We start from the raw sequence: 18865 nt of genomic DNA, 5'->3' as shown, positions 1-18865 counted from the left end.
CGTTAAGATCCCTAGTGTTGTCAGGGTGTGACCACAATCACAGGCCCAGCTCAGAGCTGGAGAACCCGGAAGCTATTTCATACTCTGGTGCAATGGCAAAAAAAAAAAAAAAAAAAAAAAAAAAGGAATTAAAAAAAAATAGAAGAAAGAAAACCACACGACAACACAAGAAAGAATTAAGTCCTGAATGACTGGCTCCATCATGCCCACCCTCTCCACCATAAAATGGCACAAAAGAAATAGCTAGCCACACCCTAAAGACTACTTTTGGTGTAAAACAGGTAACTGATGGGCTAGGATGGGAACAGGGCACGATAGGAACAGGGCGTGGCCATCTGTCTAAAAAAAAAAAAACTCGTCCCTTTCACGTAGGTGTGTACATGCTTGAGAGCAGACAGGATCGGGACACCAGGGTTCGATGTTCAGGAAGCCACAATTTCATGTGTGGATTGGATACAGATTTACAAAGAGTCCACACGTTCCCAGCCTCCACTTGCAGCCTGGCATCTCTAGAGGAGCTCCTCCCCAACCCACGCCTACAGCTAAAGAAGACCCTACCTGGAATGGGGTTTCCGCTGTACCTCTAAAATGGTCAACACCTTAAAGCCGAGTCATTGTTAGCCTGGAGGTCTAACGTGGTATTTATCAACTCTCGTATCTCCAACATATAACATTAAAAGGTACACTAAATTCTAAAGGTAGCTATGCTGCAAAATAATTTAAAATTAACGATTGTACAATATTCATTTATGCTTGAAATTCCAGTCCTAAACCAAGCTTGTGGCTGCCCGCATTGACATTCTTGCCATCCAGCAGGGCTGACAGCGTCAGTTTGATACCTGGCTTTAGGGTCTGAGTGTACCCTAAGCCAATTAGACTGGAGTTGTTCACTTTGGCCAAAAAGCAGGCATCAGGGTCGACCTGATACTTGGCTGCTATTCCAAAGCGAGTGTTTCTGTTTCCTGCGGTCCAGGCGAGATTGACAGCAGTCTCCAACTTCTTGTTCACCTTCTGGTAAATGGAGCCACCAAACTCCGTCCCATCATTCACATTAGTATGAAGCTGGAATTCGTCTGTCTTGTAGCCAACTGCGAAGTTGCTCTGAGTCACTCGGGACTTCGAGGTTCAAAATTCATCTGGTAGCCAGCCAGCCAACCCTCATAGCCAAGCACCAGAGAACCCCGATTGAGGGCCCAGTGATGTCAAAGTCCACATCACAGCCCAGGTTGATATGCTCCCTCTTGTACCCTGTCTTGATTTTAGCATTTTTTTCCCCAGTGTTAGGCGAGAAAGACGAATCAAAGGTCAGCTTCAGTCCACGAGCAAGCTGGTCTTCCACGGTGGTCTCAGTGCCCAGGGTGTTGTCTGTGTTCCACTTCTCAGTAAACGTCACCCCATACTCCGTCCATCTGTATTTGGTTTCCAGACTGCAGTTCACTTTGGTGGTCTCCGTGTTGGCAGAGACTGAGCTAGTAAATTCCAATCTATTCTCGGACTTCGTTTTCAAATCAAGTTTTATTAAGCCAAAGCCGTAGTCCTTGGTGAAGACATCCCTGGCGGACTTGGCAAGATCAGTGTATGTGGGAGACACAGCCATATTCTCCGAGGCGGTGATGGCGGGAGCAGCCGCAGCTACTGCGCAGGTTGCGGCGAGGAGTCTGGGAGCGCAGGGACAAGTTTAAGGATAGGCTGGACTACATAATTAGAGCACAGCCTAGAAAGACCCTGAATCAGAAACAAACAAACAAATCCAAGCAGAGAACTCAGTAAAGGTACTCCTAAATTTTTTCCCTTTTATGAATATGTGCATTTGGTGGGAAAATGTATAAATGTGAAAGAAATAGCTTTGCCAGTAACTCATTCTTCCTCAATTTCCTGTGGCCAAGAAATTATTGGGATGATTCTAAGCTATCGAGAGGAAAAGGCCTCTCTGATAAATACAGCATTTGTCTTAAATAAAATAACATCTACAATGAACAAGGACTATGCCTGTCACAACCACCTGAAGTAGCCATTTGGGAGAATTTCAGAACCCCTGATCCCCTAAAACTTATCAAGGGCTGGTTTTGGTATTTTGTCTTTTTCTTCCCTCCTTTCGCCTAACAATTAGTCACTATCTGACTCACAACTAAATGTTCATAGCTGGAATCACTTGTGTTATATACATAGTGGTATAGAAATACCAGCCTTGAGTCAGACCTTGGTCTAACTTAATAGTGTGTAATATCTCCAAGAATATTTAAAATGCTGTCTAGTTTTTGTTATTACCGTTTTGGTGAGATTTGGAGTTATTTCTTTGATTCATTGCTTTTTATTTTTGCTTCACTATTTTTGTAGTTCTTGATTTTATGCAATTAAGACTCTATAAAATTGTGATTTAATAACATAAACAATTTCCCAGGAATAGACACATCTAAGTTCAAAGTCAGCATAGTCTACAGAGAGAATTCCAGGACAGCTAGGTCTACATAGAGAAAATGTGTCTCAAACAAACACACAAACAAACAAACAAAAAAAAAACCCAAACTCCCAAGGAATAATATAATTAAATTGCATGCAACATACACATTACACATTCCATAATTCCAATTTAAATTTAAAATAACCATGACCCATAAGAAAAAATATCAGAGAGTAAAATATTCTTGCTATAGTAATGGGATAGCCTTTATCTTTCATTTTTTATTATATTGCTTGAGAGAGGGTAACTGTCAATGGAACCCAGGGCCTTCTACATACTAAGCAAACCAGCCACCATTAAGCTATAACCCCAGCCTTCATATTGATTTTTCTTTACTATATTAATGATTAGTCACTTTATCAAACCAGTTAGTCATGAAGAAATAATGGTCTGAAATTATGGTGTCTCTCACTTCTATTATTCAGTAACAAACTGTGTGAAGCAAGTCCGATGTTTACACAGATCGAATAGTACACAAAATAAGGTGCCTTCAACATTACATTTTCTCGCTTAGAAAGCCTAACCTCCAGTTATCTTCCGAAGGCTCACACACAGTCAAATCTGTGTGTTCACACACCTTAGTAAATTCTCAAGGGAATTGGTTTATCAACCATTTCCTTAGGGAAGATTCTCAGTGTGGTTCTTATGCTTTCAATTTTGCTTGTGCAGCGGCTTATGCGGAGTGGTGGGGAGGGAAACTACAAATCAGAATGAGAATCAGACATGGTGGTGCACGCCAGTAGTCTCAGCACTGAAGGAAAGGGGGGTTCGTGTTGCTACAAAGCAAGCCCAAAGCCAGACAAGTCTCAATTAAAAAACAAAACAACAAACGAAAAAAAAAAAATCCAGCCAATCAAACAAACAGAAACCCAATCCGAATAAAAGGAGATGTTCTTTTAAAAGAATTAAGAATTTGTCAAGGGTCAAGGTTAGATAATACAAAGTCATTCTACATATAAAAAGAAAGATATTGGGTGCTGGAGGGGCAAAAGAGAAAAACTGATCAGAATTTGAAGCAATAGTATTTTCCCAAAGTCCAGGTACACCCAAGGCTTATGGAGGGTGCAGACCCCTTGGGCCAGCCTTGGATCAACATGCAGGACCCAATCTCCCAAACTACACAAGGAACGCCGTATTCCGTCTTCTACCTGCCTGTAACCCGCAGCTGTTTGCTCCTGGCTGACCTGACATGGGATAGGGGTCTGTGCTTCAGTCCCAGAGACCAACCACATGACAAATGGCCCTTCCTCTCTATTCTTCAGGAATGGCATATGCCAGAACACTGTCCTGGGAGTCCTTCAGGACCATTAGCACCCAGATCCCATCAAACAGATAAAGCTTTCAAAAGTTTTCATTCACTCAAACGATTCATCAGGTTTTACCTCCTCCACTCTCTCATCATGGGAGAGGGAAATGTTAATAACTCCTCCATGACTTAAGCATGACTTAACCTTTTCAAACATTTAAATACTTTATATCCTTCAGGAAAACAAACAAGCAAACAAAAAACAACAACAGAAAAAGAAAGTTAGTTTAAGCAGTGTTCCCAGAACACAGATTCCTAGGTAAAATGAGCGAGTGAACCGCAACTGTTTTCACAGGTTGCAGGTCGCTCTCCCAGAGCACAGTAGCAATGCCTGGAACCGGGCGTCTTACTAGGCTCCTTTGTTAGAAATAAAATGTCCAAAGATGGCTTTTATGACAGACATAAAATGGTGCCAGTGTTTCTGCAGAAGTAAAGAGGGGTGTTCTGGACATCTTGCTGAGATTTCCATCAGCAGTTAGCGGTCCCTGCGGTTCTACCGCTGTTATTAACGTTTCATTAATTAGCATCAGGAGAAAAACACAGGCTAGATTGAAAAGCTCCGAACTTATACAAGAGAAAAGGGGAGGGGCCAAAGAGGGCTATTAATAGGGACAATTGAGTCTTGCAAGGCTTTCCATTCTCATCTGACAGCGCAGTAAAATCACACTTAGAAAAGAAATGACCACAGCTTGGACAAGAAGGCCCTGTTACATGGAATTATACTTTGCATGGACATTTTAAATTTTGTAAGTTTAATACGCCAAAATTTCAATTAGGATTAACTTGAGAGTTTTTAAAAAATTTTTAAAAATATCTAATCCCCTCATCTAAAATATAAATGAATTTTTAAATCTTTAAAAGAACTCACATTCTTTAACTGGAATTTGAATTGAATTGGTGTTAGAGAATTCCTCACTGATTAGTAAGCAATTTTGAGCATGCAAGCCCTTTTTAGGAGGATAAATTAATCAACTTACCATCCTGTAGAATTTTAATTGTCACAATGAAATTATTAAGCAGAACATTAACAGCTTTATTCTTCATAAATTAATATGTTCAAAAATGATATAAAATAATGCATACTATCAGTCCTATAAGAGCACTTTGGGTTTCACTTCTCAACCCATGTTAAAAGGTAGCATTTAATTCTGATTAATCTCCCTCTCCCTCTCCCTCTCCCTCTCCCTCTCCCTCTCCCTCTCCCTCTCCCTCTCCCTCTCTCTCTCCCTCTCCCTCTCCCTCTCCCTCCCTCTCCCTCTCCCTCTCCCTCTCCCTCTCCCTCTCCCTTTCCCTATCCCTCTCCTCCTCCCCTCTACTTCTCCCCTCTCCTTTTTTCTCTCTCCCTCCCCCCTCTCCCTTCTGTCCCTGCCCCTCTTTCCTCTTCTCTTGCTCTCTCCTTCTCTCTCTCTCTTTCTCTCTCCCTCCCTCCCGCTCAACTTTCTCCCTTCCCCCTCTCCTGCAATAAGCAATACAGCATCATTTTTAAGTGAGGAAATCTTATGGTTGTGTAAAGGCAGGAATGTTCTCATATTTTAGGAAATGTTACATAATTTCGAAAACAATACGTTGTACAAAACTCCCAATACTCTACTATAAGTATGTTTTCTAATTATCTTCTTTCACAAAAAGACAAGAAAAGTGTGATTTCCACTTTTAGGCATCTCCACAGAACAGGGCCTGGGTAGAAGGTAGAGACAGTTATAGAGTATTGAAACATTACCAAACATTTAGGTGAGAAAAGAGTTATACCAGAGAGTGGTTCAGAGTCCTGGCAGCCAGGCTGATTCTATAGTCTAAATATTGGAATAGTTTAAATAGTAACATCACCAAGTAGAATTTAATATAATTCCAATTAAACAGTAGAATCACTCTTCACCTTTGGGCTGGTTTACCCTTAACTCTGTTGAGCCTCAGGCTTCCTTACCTGTAAGTGGGAATAACCAGTTGAATACAAATACTGTAAGCATTGTGTTGATGCTATGATAACATTGAGTTCAGCACCTGGTAACAAGAAACTGAACAGATGTCTGACTTCTTTTGTGAGAATAAGATTATGAGAGATAGTCCCCTATTTCTAACTTCATTGAACCTCCAAGAGAAGAGAGAGAGGTTGGAATTGGTGTGTGTTCCCCACTGACTGGCAATGGCTGTCTGCAATCCCCATGTTAAAACAAACACATGGGGTCAAGAGATACAACTTGGGGGTTAAAGTGGTTACCCACATTCAAGAAGTTGTGGATTCAGTCTCCAACATAAAACAAAAAATTTAAATAACCAATGAAGAATCCTCTAACACCAAGAAAACTTTGAATTTTGTTAGCAAAATCATAATGTATTAATATATTAGAACGATTTCTCGCAGAAAAAAACTCTAAGATCTTCCACCCCTAAACCTGGACCCGGGGGGGTGGGGAAGCATGGGTTAGTACTCTCTGCCTTTCCATACATGGTAGGAATGTGTGCTCATCAGAAATATTTCCTAAAAATGTTTTTTTAGCTTTACATTTAGTCTAACTTTTGTGTGAATAAGAAAATCCTCCCACAGTTATGAAAGGGCAAATCCACAGAAAATTACTAAATTAGCTTTGGTCCAGAATACTCCAATTTAGTCTGCCGGCACCACTCTTGCCAAGAACATCCCACCAACTGAGAGATCACCACATGAAGTGTATGTATTTTAAAAGTACATTATGAATAAATTCGAGGCCAAATACTAAAAATGATAAATTCTTTTTTGAAATGTTTAAGCAATAGCAGATTATTTTGATAATGAGTTTTGAACATAACTAGTCATTTTAAATGAAAGATGTATTCAAAGAACACCAGTCTCAAAATCCACATCTTACCATGCAACTGATAATTTCCTAGTTTAAAAATAGGTTAAATGTAGAAAAAGTAAGCAATGCCAAAGAAAATACAATCCTTAAAACAATTTGAAAGCAGTGATTTTGCTTTTGGCTAAATTTGTATTATACACATTCATTAGGTCTACCAAAGCTGATTTTTAGCAGTTCAAATCACGTCTATTTAAGATCTATCTTCTGCTAAAGAAAATATATCAAATATAGATGCTGTCGCCATAACAATTGCATATTAACAGAATCCAGAAAGACAAAAAGGACTAAGTTATGTTCCCCAAGATATCAACATAGCCAATGCATTACCAGCCTATAGTTATTGCTAATTTCATCCCACACATCTATTACCACAAGCAGTTTTATTGCAAAGTAATACTAATGCTAGTAGCTAATAAGACGTGTTTAATTTTTAATTATATTGGGTTATTAAACTTCATTCTTAGCAAATGAGCAGAATAGTCTACTTTATCTACAAATTTATATTTTCTTCATGAGTTGTCACATGAATTACTGTAAAGAGAGCTGTCTAATGCAATTTATATGTAATGACTTTTAGTAGATTGCTTTGAAGAAAAGAAAAACCTGTATATTAATAATAGCATAGGGGTGTCTAGGAATCATGACTGATAATGTTGGCCTACTGCTTAAAACAGTAATTATTAAGTTTAACCACTAGAGAATCTTATACATTGGATTCAGCATAACTCATGCTTTTAACATTTTTCTTGTGTTCAAACACCTGCATTTCATAAAGTAATAGTATCACTCATTTTCTTCCTCTAATATTTAAATGGCCAAGGCAACTGTGGTGGTTGTAATAAAAATGGCCCCCATAGGCTCATATAATTACACGCTTTAGTCCCTGTAACCATGGATGGGTCTCCCTATTCCCACCCTTGGTCTGAATAATCACAAGGAGACTTATTTTTATTTATAAGCTTTTTGGCTTTTATTCTAGGCTTGTTCCCAACTAATTCGTAGCTTACCTATCCCATTTATACTAATCTAAGTTCTGCCACATGGCTGATTACCTCCCCTTGGTTTCATAGGTCTTATTTCCTCTGAGTGACAAATCTCACATCTGTCTCTCTTTCCTAGAGCTACTCTGTCTTCAAGCCCCACCTTACTATTCTGCCTTTTGCTATAACCCCAAAGACTTTAAATTTTAAGCAATCAGAAGGTGACTTAGGTGGACAAGGAAGGACAGAGATACATCATCATATAGTTTACAAAAACATCATTGTGACAAGTGCCCAGTAAATGAAATATATGTGAAGAATTAAAAGGATTAGTATGTGTGTCCATGTTGAAGGAGGTGTATCAGTGGGGGAGAGGGCACTTTGAAATTTCAACAGCTAACACCATGTTCATTGTTTATTTCTGTGCCTACTGCCTGTGGATCAGGATGTAAAGCTCTCGGCTACTGTTCCAGCACCATGCCTGACTGCATGCTACCATGCTCCCTACCATGGTGATAATAGACTCACCCTCTGAAACTATAAGCAAGCCCCTAATGAAATACTTTCTTTCATAAGAGTTGTCTTGGTCATGGGACAACTTTACAGCAATAGAAATACTAACTAAGACAGCAACTTAACAAAAGAAAGTTTATTGTGGACTTGAAGTGTCAAAGGGTAAGTTATCATCATGGCACAGAGCATGGCAGCATGGAAGCAGGCCTGGTGCTGGATCAATAGCTGAGGTCTTACACCCTGATCCATAAGCATGAGGTGGAGAGAGTGCTAACTAAGAATAATTTGGAGTTTTAAGATCTCAGTGTCTACTTCCAGTGACACACCTCCTCCAACAAGATTACACCTCTTAATCCTTCCCAAACCATTCCACCAACAAAAAACATGCACAGAATAAGAGACTTTAAGGTACTTAACTCTAAATGGGATGTCTATACCATACACTGCCCCTCAAAGCTCAGAGATCTTCAAGGAATAGTGGGTAGGAAGATTTGAGCCAGAGATGATAGATGTCTTCAAAGGATGGTGTTTTCTGGATGCAGCAGGCCAGATGCTCATATAAACTCACAGACTTTGTGACAGCATGAATAAAACCTGCACAAACTCTACCCAGACCAGCAAGAATGAGAGTAGAGAGAAAGCCTGAAGTCACAGACCTATCTAAGAAGCTGTTGGCATTTGATAGCTGCTGGAAGAGAGGAAGCCAGTTTTCTTTAATAGTGTGAGCTCTGGTATACAGACCATACTCCAGGACAAGCTCCATCCCCAAGAAGAGTTGACCAAAAATAAGCTGGACTCCATAGACTTGAGAGAATGCACTATTTAATTCCTTACTACAGGTCAAAGTCTTAAATTTAATTATTGAAATTTTTAAAATACAAATACCTCCTTATCTCTGGATCATTTATAGTTGATTTCCTTTATATTCAGATCATTTATAGTAGATTAATTATTAAGCAAACATTTATTGAGTGGTATAAAGACAATGAGATTTGAAAAGGAGAAATTAAGCTGTAAGATTATACATACTTCAGCACTTTGGCTAGATGAGAACTGAATGATGGGAACTAATAATAACTGTAGAATAGTTTTGGAGGGCCTCGACCACACACCAAAAAAATAAGAAGAAATAAGAAGAAATAAGAAGAAAACAGTGGAACTTTCGCACTATCTTAAACACAATCTGTTATCTCCAGGCTGAGGGCATCATCTATGGGGAATCATGGTGGAGGGACTGTTTTTAAAATTGGAGTTGCTTTGTGTGTTCTGTTGTAAATGGATGTAAGAATGAGAATATTCAGAAATATATAAAACTACACAAGGGAAAAAAGAAGCGGAGAAATATGCAAAACTTAGATTTACATTATTAAGCTATAACCACATTCTCAGAGAGTGAGAGAAAAAAATCTTTATTTCTTTGGATTTTCAATACAACTGAACCACTTTTCTCCTCATTCGTGCATTCTAATGAATACCCTTTACTGCAAACTACTTACTGTATCAGCTGCTTTTCTCATTGCTGTAATACAATGACTGACAATGGAAGCCTCACAGAGAGGAAAGTGAGGTTGAGGTAATATGAAGCAACAGATCACATTGGATCTATGGTCAGAGTAAAGCAAGACGAACTTTGGTGCTCATCTGACTATATTTTTCTTTTTATTTAGTCTGGGACCCCAGTCTATGAGATGGCACCACCCACAGTCAGTGTGGGTTTTCCCTTCCATCTGTAAGTTGAGCCTCTCTGGAATCACTGTAACAGGAATACTGAGGTGTGTACATAACATCTTGTTGAGTGATCAAATAGACACCCTGCATCCACCCTTCCTCTTACTGGCTGAAGCTTAGCCACAAATGCATAGGCAAACAATATGCTCAATTCCCTTGTTGGGATTATTTCTCCTTTTCATGTTATTCCTCCCTGACCCCAAGTACTTATCTGTATTCACTATTGATTGAACTATGGTGTCCTTTAAGATGATCATTAACCAAAAGAGAAGGTATTAAACAGGGGGTATTTTTCACAAGATCCTAGATAAGTAGTTGACAGGTCTTTGCATGAGTACTTGAATGGTTCATTATACTGAACTACCCCTAAGGAAGTACACCAATTTCAGATAATTCTCTTACCATAACATCTCCTGTCCCAACACTCTCATCCTCTGTTAATGCCTCTACAGCTTCCCAAGATAGATATAATTTTTAGATACAGTGATCTTTCATTTAGAGATGTAATTATAGATTGGAGAGACAGCTCAGGGGTTAGGAGTACTAGCAGAGGACTCGGGTTCAATGTTTAGCACCTATATGTTACACAGCACAATCCTGAGAAAGTCACAGATACTTAGAGTAATTCTAGGTCCAAAGGTTCCAATCCCCTTTTCTGGATTCTTCAAGCACCCTGCTCACATGCAGGCCAAACACTCACATAAAGTTAAAGTTAAAGTCCTTTAAAAATATTCTTTAAATTTTTGTAAAGAAAAAACTTTTTTAAAAAAAAGAAATGCAATCGAATCTACCCATTTATCTCTTTTCAATTTAATACATTTTTCATTCTCTCAACTATATCTCAAACTATGTGACTTCGACTTACTCTCCTTTTCTCCTAGATATACTTCAATTGGCCAGTAATTTTCACATTTGATGGGCTGAATGAGGTACAATCAATCAGGTAAGTTTTATAGGTCAGAGAGGATCTGACTTCCTTTGTGACTGAACCCATGACTGCATTGTAAGTTTGGGGTTTGGTACTAAAAAGTTTCATAGCATCATAGTTCCTATATGCTTTACATTTAAAGTCAGTGATACCCCTCACATGTTTTCATGTGTGCTATGTTTTACACCAGCGTGGTGGCTGCTATTTCATCACTTTTGTGGGGACCTAGGGCTTAAAGAGATAGCTCTGCAGTTAAGAGCACTTGCTACTCTTGTAGAGGACCCAAGTGGATCCACACCAGGTGGATAACAACCAGAGTATTCACATACAGATAAGCAGAAACACACACACATACATATAAATAGAAATGAGAAAAATATTGTTAATGTAGCACTTTCTGTTGGGAAGTTTAGTTTCTTTAAATTTTACCTTTCACCTTTCACTTCACCTAATCAGGATGATATGATATTGGTTCCCCCATTCAACACATTGTTCACCTTCCCCTATCTTCTCCACTTTCAAATTTAATGAGTCTATTATTTTAATAAATAGTTTTAAAATGTTTATGTCAATATTTCTAAGGCAAACTACTAGAGCCATATATACTTTGGGCACTGTCTGACACAGCCATCAAGCCTGTTTCAAGTTTAATTTTTATACTTTTAAGTGGAGTATGCCTTGAAAGCTTGTTTGTGTTTTATTGTAGAAAAAAGTTTGAATGCCAGAAAACTTCATGGACAATATAACTAATTTCTAAAGATGAAGTGAGACGCTGGAGTGTGGGGCAGGCTTTCCCACAGGAGAGTACAGCTGGGGTTGTTTAGGACCCTGTGCTGACAACAGCATCACCACCTAGATTTGCCCTTGTCCCTTTCCTCAGTGATGACTGAGTCATTCTATGATTTCAAAACATTATTTGACTAAGACTTCTGGACGGGGTGGAGGATATGATCTGCTGAATTATTTTAAGCATGAACTCAATACGTACAAACATCTACAGCATTTAACTCAATGGGTAGAATTCACATAGAGCTTCCAGACAGTCATGGAGCCTTGTAGAAATGCAGTTTTGAAATTGTTCCTGCTTCCTAAGTATCTGTAAAGGTAAATTAATCCTGAACTTAGAATATGTTTGTATGACTCAATTGCTTTTCTTCAGAATGAATGGATTAAAAATAATCAAGTTATACAGTATGATGATTCCACACACTGATCATCATTTTGGCAACAGAAATACTAAGTTTTCTTTACAATAAAACAGTTGACTGAATGGCTTATCTAGAGGAAACTGGTCCTAGCAACCACAGCTCCAGACATCACGGTGCCATCACCTTAGGACATGTAAAATCAGGACAAAGTCGGAGCTTTCCCGGTTGTAGGTTGATGTTTTTGGCACCTACAATCATGCTCAGAATTTGTTTCAGACTGAGCGATTTTATTACCATGCTAACCACACCCCCGTGTCACTGATTCTTCCCTAGGATCTACAGCCCCGAGTCACTGAAAACAAGGAGACTCATAAGCTGCAGCTTTATTTTTAGTTCACAGCACAATCTCGAGAGAGAGCCACAGATGTTTAGAGACAGAAAAAGAAGAAAAACAAAACTAGTAAGACAGAAATGATAGTCCTTTGGACTTTAAAGAGAACGCCTCTTTCTTTCTGAATCTTAATGCATGCCATCAAGGCCTGTGGCACACTCTGGAGAAGCACTGTCCTCTCAGCACTTTTTCTGATGCCTTTTGAAGTGTGACAAAAGGCACGAACGCAAAGGAAAGACGCTGCGTCCATCACATTGGTGAGCCAAGTTAGCAGTCTAACCACACAGGCCCTGTGAGGCTGATTCACAAGAGAAAAGAGAACTGCAAGTCGCCCTTTTCTAACTCAAACAAGCTTTTTTCTTTTCTTTCTTTCCTCTATAATCAGATGAGGACATTGTACTCAAGTTATACTAAACCATAAACATGTCAAAAATGGATTCCAAATATCACTTGTTCAAGTGCAGTTGCCCACTTGAGAAGCATGTATTATATATATATATATATATATATATATATATATAAGATATACATAAACAACATACACAACATATACACATACCCATACATCATCATATACATCGTTATATACATCATATGCATCATCATACACAGACGCATGCACATACACATACATATATATGACAGAGGTCCTGTTCTATTGATATCTGCTTTACTGCCTCGAGATAGGTTCTTACACTCAACTGGAAACTGCTAGGCCGGCTGCTCAAGAAGCTCTCAGGATCTACCTGTCTCCACAACTCAATACTTCAGTTGTAGGCAGCCATGCCCTCCATGAATCTGGGAATTCAAATTCAGGTCCTCGTGTTTACAGAGCAAGTACACTTAGGCACTGATTCATTTCCCTTTAATGCTTCCTGTTTGCTTTAGAAAGTTTTATATCCTAAATATCTGTAAAGGTAAATTAACCCTGAACTTAGAATATAGTTGTATGATTCGGTTGTTTTTCCTTTGAATGAGTGAATTTAAAATAATGAGATCATGATTTTATACACCAACTGTTCACCTTTACGTCAGCAGAAACACGGGATTTTCTTCACAGTAGGAGATTGACTAAATGGTCTATCTAGTGGAAATTGGTCCAAGCAATCACAATCTCAGACATCAAAGTGGCAACACCTCAGGACACCCTAGGGCACGACCTAACAGAATTGACTTCAGTGTGAATCAGGAGGACACCATAGTGGCAGAAGTGAATGAAAGATCTAATGTAATGGTGCACTGATAGGGAACTCCTGTGTTACACACAGCTGAAGCGCCCACTTACTTAGACACACAGGACACAGAAACACACACACACACACACACACACACACGCACGCACGCACGCACGCACGCACGCACGCACGCACGCCCGCCCGCCGCATACATACTTTTGAATGCTTGTGCTTGCTATATATTATTAAAGGGCATTTGAATATTTTTATTGGTATCATAGAACTTTGGTACCAAATGTAGTTTATAGGTCAGTGGCATTGGCCTCTCTTGGGCAGAGGATATAACTCACTGGCAATATGCTTATCTAGCCTGTTAAACCCCTAGCACTATAAAAGATAAAGTAAATAAAAGAAATTAGTTAAAATCCAGGGTCTTAATCCTTTCCCCACATCTGTTTTTTGTTTTGTTTTGTTTTTATTTGTTTGTTTTTGTTTTTCTGTGTAGCCCTGGCAGTCCTGCAATTTGATCTGTAGACGGGGTTGACCTTGAACTCACAGAGATACATCCACCTCTGCCTCCCAAATTCAGGGATTAAAGGCCTGTGTCACCACCACCAAGTCAAAATCTGCATTCTTAACAGAACCCGAAGTGGCCCATATTCATGCTGTTTGAGAGTTATGGTCAAGGCAGATGGAAAGTCATTTCTAGCTCCAACTTTCCATAGGCAGAATGCCTTACTCCTGCTCAAATACCTAAAGCACCATTAATACATCCAGTATTGAGGTTTGTGCTCTGCTTAAATTATCTGGACTAAAAGAAATGTGTAAGCTGTGAAATAATGAAGAAATAGCTGGCTGTGGTGGAGTATGAACGTATATAAAAGTAACTGAGCAGGAGAAACAAGTCTCACGGATAAGAGAACACATTTTATCTCTTCTAAAACTACAAAGAAGCACTTCTGAGGGAAAAAGTCATTATGTCAAAACAAAGTCTCATTTAAAATTAAAAATAGAATTGTTCAGACCATGGGGACCTGGTGTTGTCATGGGGCGTTTTGTCCTTTTGTCTCACCCCGCTTCCTTGCTGTGTCTATGGGCATGTCTGCTTCTAAGCAACCTAACACAAGTAACCCCGTCCACACTGAGTATAAAACTGTAATTTCTCTAGGCTGTCACGGAGTAGATATTTTTTAAAGATCTATTTATTTGTTTTATGTAAGTACACCGTTCACTGTCATTGTCTTAAGACACACCAGAAGAGGGTATCTGATTCCATTACAGATGGTTGTGAGCCACCATGTGGATGCTGGGAATTGAACTCAGGACCCCTGGAAGAGCAGTCAGTGCTCTTAACCACTGAGCCATCTCTCCAGCCCCCACAGAGTAGATTTTTAACAGGTATATGGAGAATAGTTAATACAGCAGCAAAAAGAAAGAAAGGAGTTCCCAAAACTCACTTAGCAGTGCTTACAGCCTGATGACATGGAGTTCTGTCCCAAAAACTCCAGGTAGAAGGACAGAACTGACCTACAAAAGTTGTCCCTTGCCTCAACATGCATTCCAGGGCATGTGCGTGTACCAGCACAAACACAACTACGACTACTACCACCACCACCTATAAAAATAGCAATGATAAGTTGAATAAATCTGTATGGAGAGCAGATGAAGTCTTGAGTAAATTATTGCCATGGTCACCTCATACCATGTCAAGGACCCCAGTGCTTCAAACCCATAGGATTGGCAAAGCCTTCATTGGGTAGATGTGTAATGAGTAGAAATGTTTATGCGGTACCAACATCATTGTCAAAATAGTAAATATATCCATCACCTCTGAAAGTTTCTTTGTGTCCCTTCATGAGTTTTGTTCTATTTCATGGTTAGAATACTTAGCATGAGATTGACACTCTTAATTTTTTGCAGCACAAAGAAGTGGTCGTAGCACCTCATAAATGCAAAACAAGTCTGGAAACCCCCTATACTATACCCCCATCCCCCTGCTTCTATGAGGGTGCTCCCCCACCCACCCACTCCCACCTCATTGCCCTAGCACTCCCCTACGTTAGGGCATCAAGCCTCCACGGGACCCAGAGTTTCCCCTCCCATCGATGCCAGATAAGGTAATCCTCTGATACATATGTCGCTGGAGCCTCGATGTGTACTCTTTGCTTGGTGGCTTAGTCTCAGGGAGCTCTGGGAGGGGTCTGGTTGGTTGATATTATGGGGTTACGAATCCCTTCAGCTCCTTCAGTCCTTCCCCTCACCCCTCCACTTAGGTCCCCATTCTCAGTCTGGTGATTGGCTTTGAGCATCTGCAACTGTACTGGTCAGGTTCGGGAAGAGCCTCTCAGGAGACATCCATATCAGGTTCCTGTCACCATGCACTTCTAGGCATCAGCAATAGTGACTGGGTTTTGTATCTGTAGATGGGATGGATCCCCAAGTGGAGCAGTCTCTGGATGGCCTTTCCCTCAGTCTCTGCTCCACTCTTTGTCCCTGCATTCCTTTAGACAGGAGCAATTCTGGGTCAATACTTTTGAGATGGGTGGGTGGTCCCATCCCTCAGCCAGGAACCATGCCTAACCTCTGGATATGGTCGCTACAGGTTCTATCTCCCCTTTGTTGGATATTTCAGTTAATGTCATCTCTGTTGAGTTTTAGGAACCAACCTCTTCCATCCCCGGCATCTGGGACTTTTTAGTGGTTGCCCCCTCTTACCCATCTCCCGCTGCTACACACCTCCATTTAAATTCCTGACCCTTAGCCCCCCCACATTCCCACATCTGATTCTGCACCCCACACCCCTTTTCTCTGCCCTATACCTCCCAGGTCCCTCCCTCCCACTACCTCTCATGATTGCTTTTTCCCCTTTCTAAGTAGGACTGAAGCATCCATACTTTGATCTTCCTTCTTCTAGGACTTTATATGGTCTGTGAATTGTATTGTGTGTATTCCAAGCTTTTTGGCTGATATCTGCTTATCAGTGAGTACATACCATGTGTATTCCTTTGTGACTGGGTTATCTCACTCAGGATGATATTTTCTAGGTTCATCATTTGCCTGTGAATTTCATGAAGTCAATGTTTTTGATAGCTGAGTAATATTCCGTTGTGTAGATGTACCACATTTTCTGTATCCATTCCTCTGTTGAGGGACATCTGGGTTGTTTCCAGCTTCTGGCTTTTATAAATAAGGCTGCTGTGAACACAGTGGAACATGTATCTTTGTTATATGTTGGAGCATCTTTTGGGTATATGCCCAGGAGTGGTATAGCTGGGTCCTAAGATAGCACCTTGTCCAATTTTCTGAGGAACTACCAGGCTGATTTCCAGAGTGGTTGTACCAGCTTGTAATCCCATCAACAATGGAGGAGTGTTCCTCTTTCTCCATGTCCTCACCAGCATTTTTAGCCATTCTGACTGGTGTGAGGTGGAATGGGTCATTTTGATTTGCATTTCCCTGATGACTAAGTATGTTGAACATTTCTTTAAGTGCTTCTCAGCCATACAAGATTTCTCAGTTGAGAATTCTCTGTTTAGATCTGTACCCCATTTTTAAATAGGGTTATTTGGTTCTCTGGAGTCCAACTTCTTGAGTTCTTTGTATATTTTAAATATTAGCCCTCTATCACATGTAGGGTTGGTAAAGATCTTTTCCCAATCTGTAGGTTGCTGTTTTGTCCTGTTGACAGTGTCCTTTGCCTTACAGAAGCTTTTCAATTTTATGAGATCCCATTTGTCTATAGTTGGTCTTAGAGCCTGAGCCATTGGTGTTCTGCTCAGGAAATTTTCGCCAGTGACTATGTGTTCGGGACTCTTCCCCACTTTCTCTTCTATTAGACTCAGTATATCTGGGTTTATGTGGAGGTCTTTGATTCACTTGGACTTGAACTTTGTACAAGTGGATTCTTCTACATGCCAGCCACCACTTGAACCAGCACCATTGCAACACAAGTCTTAATGGTAGCATTAAGATACATCCTGGCGACCCGCGGATCCCGGCCCGCAGCAGCTCTCTGCTCCCAAACCCCATGGGAGAGAGACCTCACCGCCTGGTCAGGTGGGCACTCCTTAGGCTGCAGAGCAGAGGAGACCACCAACACTGCCCACCCCTGCCCACATCCCTGGCCCAAGAGGAAAGTGTATAAGGCCTCTGGGTTCCCGTAGGGGAGGGCCCAGGAGCGGTAGGACACCTGCGTCTGAGACACCGCCGGAACCTGAAGGAAACAGACTGGATAAACAGTTCTCTGCACCCAAATCCCGTGGGAGGGAGAGCTAAAACTTCTGAGAGGCAGACATGCCTGGGAAACCAGAAGAGACTGCACTCTGCACACACATCTCGGACGCCAGAGGAAAACACCAAACGCCATCTGGAACCCTAGTGCACGGAAGCTCCCGGAAAGGGCAGCGCATATCTTCCTGGTTGCTGCCGCCGCAGAGAACTCGTGGGCAGCACCCCAAGAGCAAACTTGAGCCTCGGGACCACAGGTAAGACCAACTTTTCTGATGCAAGTGACCTGCCTGGTGAACTCAAGACACAGGCCCACAGGAACAGCTGAAGACCTGTAGAGAGGAAAAACTACACACCCGAAAGCAGAACACTCTGTCCCCATAACTGGCTGAAAGAAAACAAGAAAACAGGTCTACATCACTCCTGGCACACAGGCTTATAGGAAGTCTAGCCACTGTCAGAAATAGCAGAACAAAGTAACACTAGAGATAATCTGATGGCGAGAGGCAAGTGCAGGAACCCAAGCAACAGAAACCAAGACTACATGGCATCATCAGAGCCCAATTCTCCCACCAAAATAAACATGGAATATCCAAACACACCAGAAAAGCAAGATCTAGTTTCAAAATCATATTTGATCATGATGCTGGAGGACTTCAAGAAAGACGTGAAGAACTCCCTTACACAACAAGTAGAAGCCTACAGAGAGGAATCGCAAAAATCCCTGAAAGAATTCCAGGAAAACATAAATAAACAAGTAGAAACCCATAGAGAGGAGACACAAAAATCCCTGAAAGAATTCCAGGAAAACACAATCAAACAGTTGAAGGAATTAAAAATGGAAATAGAAGCAATCAAGAAAGAACACATGGAAATAACCCTGGATATAGAAAATCAAAAGAAGAGACAAGGAGCTGTAGATACAAGCTTCACCAACAGAATACAAGAGATGGAAGAGAGAATCTCAGGAGCAGAAGATTCCATAGAAATCATTGACTCAACTGTCAAAGATAATGTAAAGCAGAAAAAGCTACTGGTCCAAAACATACAGGAAATCCAGGACTCAATGAGAAGATCAAACCTAAGGATAATAGGTATAGAAGAGAGTGAAGACTCCCAGCTCAAAGGACCAGTAAATATCTTCAACAAAATCATAGAAGAAAACTTCCCT

General features: G+C 40.5%; 1 pseudogene; it reads right to left on the bottom strand.

Moving 5' to 3' along the window:
• Nucleotides 1-618: 618 nt before the first annotated feature.
• Vdac1-ps15 (voltage-dependent anion channel 1, pseudogene 15) lies at nt 619-1634 on the bottom strand (annotated as a pseudogene).
• Nucleotides 1635-18865: the final 17231 nt, after the last annotated feature.

The sequence above is a fragment of the Rattus norvegicus genome, chromosome 6, assembly GCF_036323735.1.
Source record: "Rattus norvegicus strain BN/NHsdMcwi chromosome 6, GRCr8, whole genome shotgun sequence".
In the NCBI taxonomy this organism is placed as follows: domain Eukaryota; kingdom Metazoa; phylum Chordata; class Mammalia; order Rodentia; family Muridae; genus Rattus; species Rattus norvegicus.
Note: the sequence above shows the minus strand (reverse complement) of the source record. Positions and strands in the feature narration are given on the sequence as shown.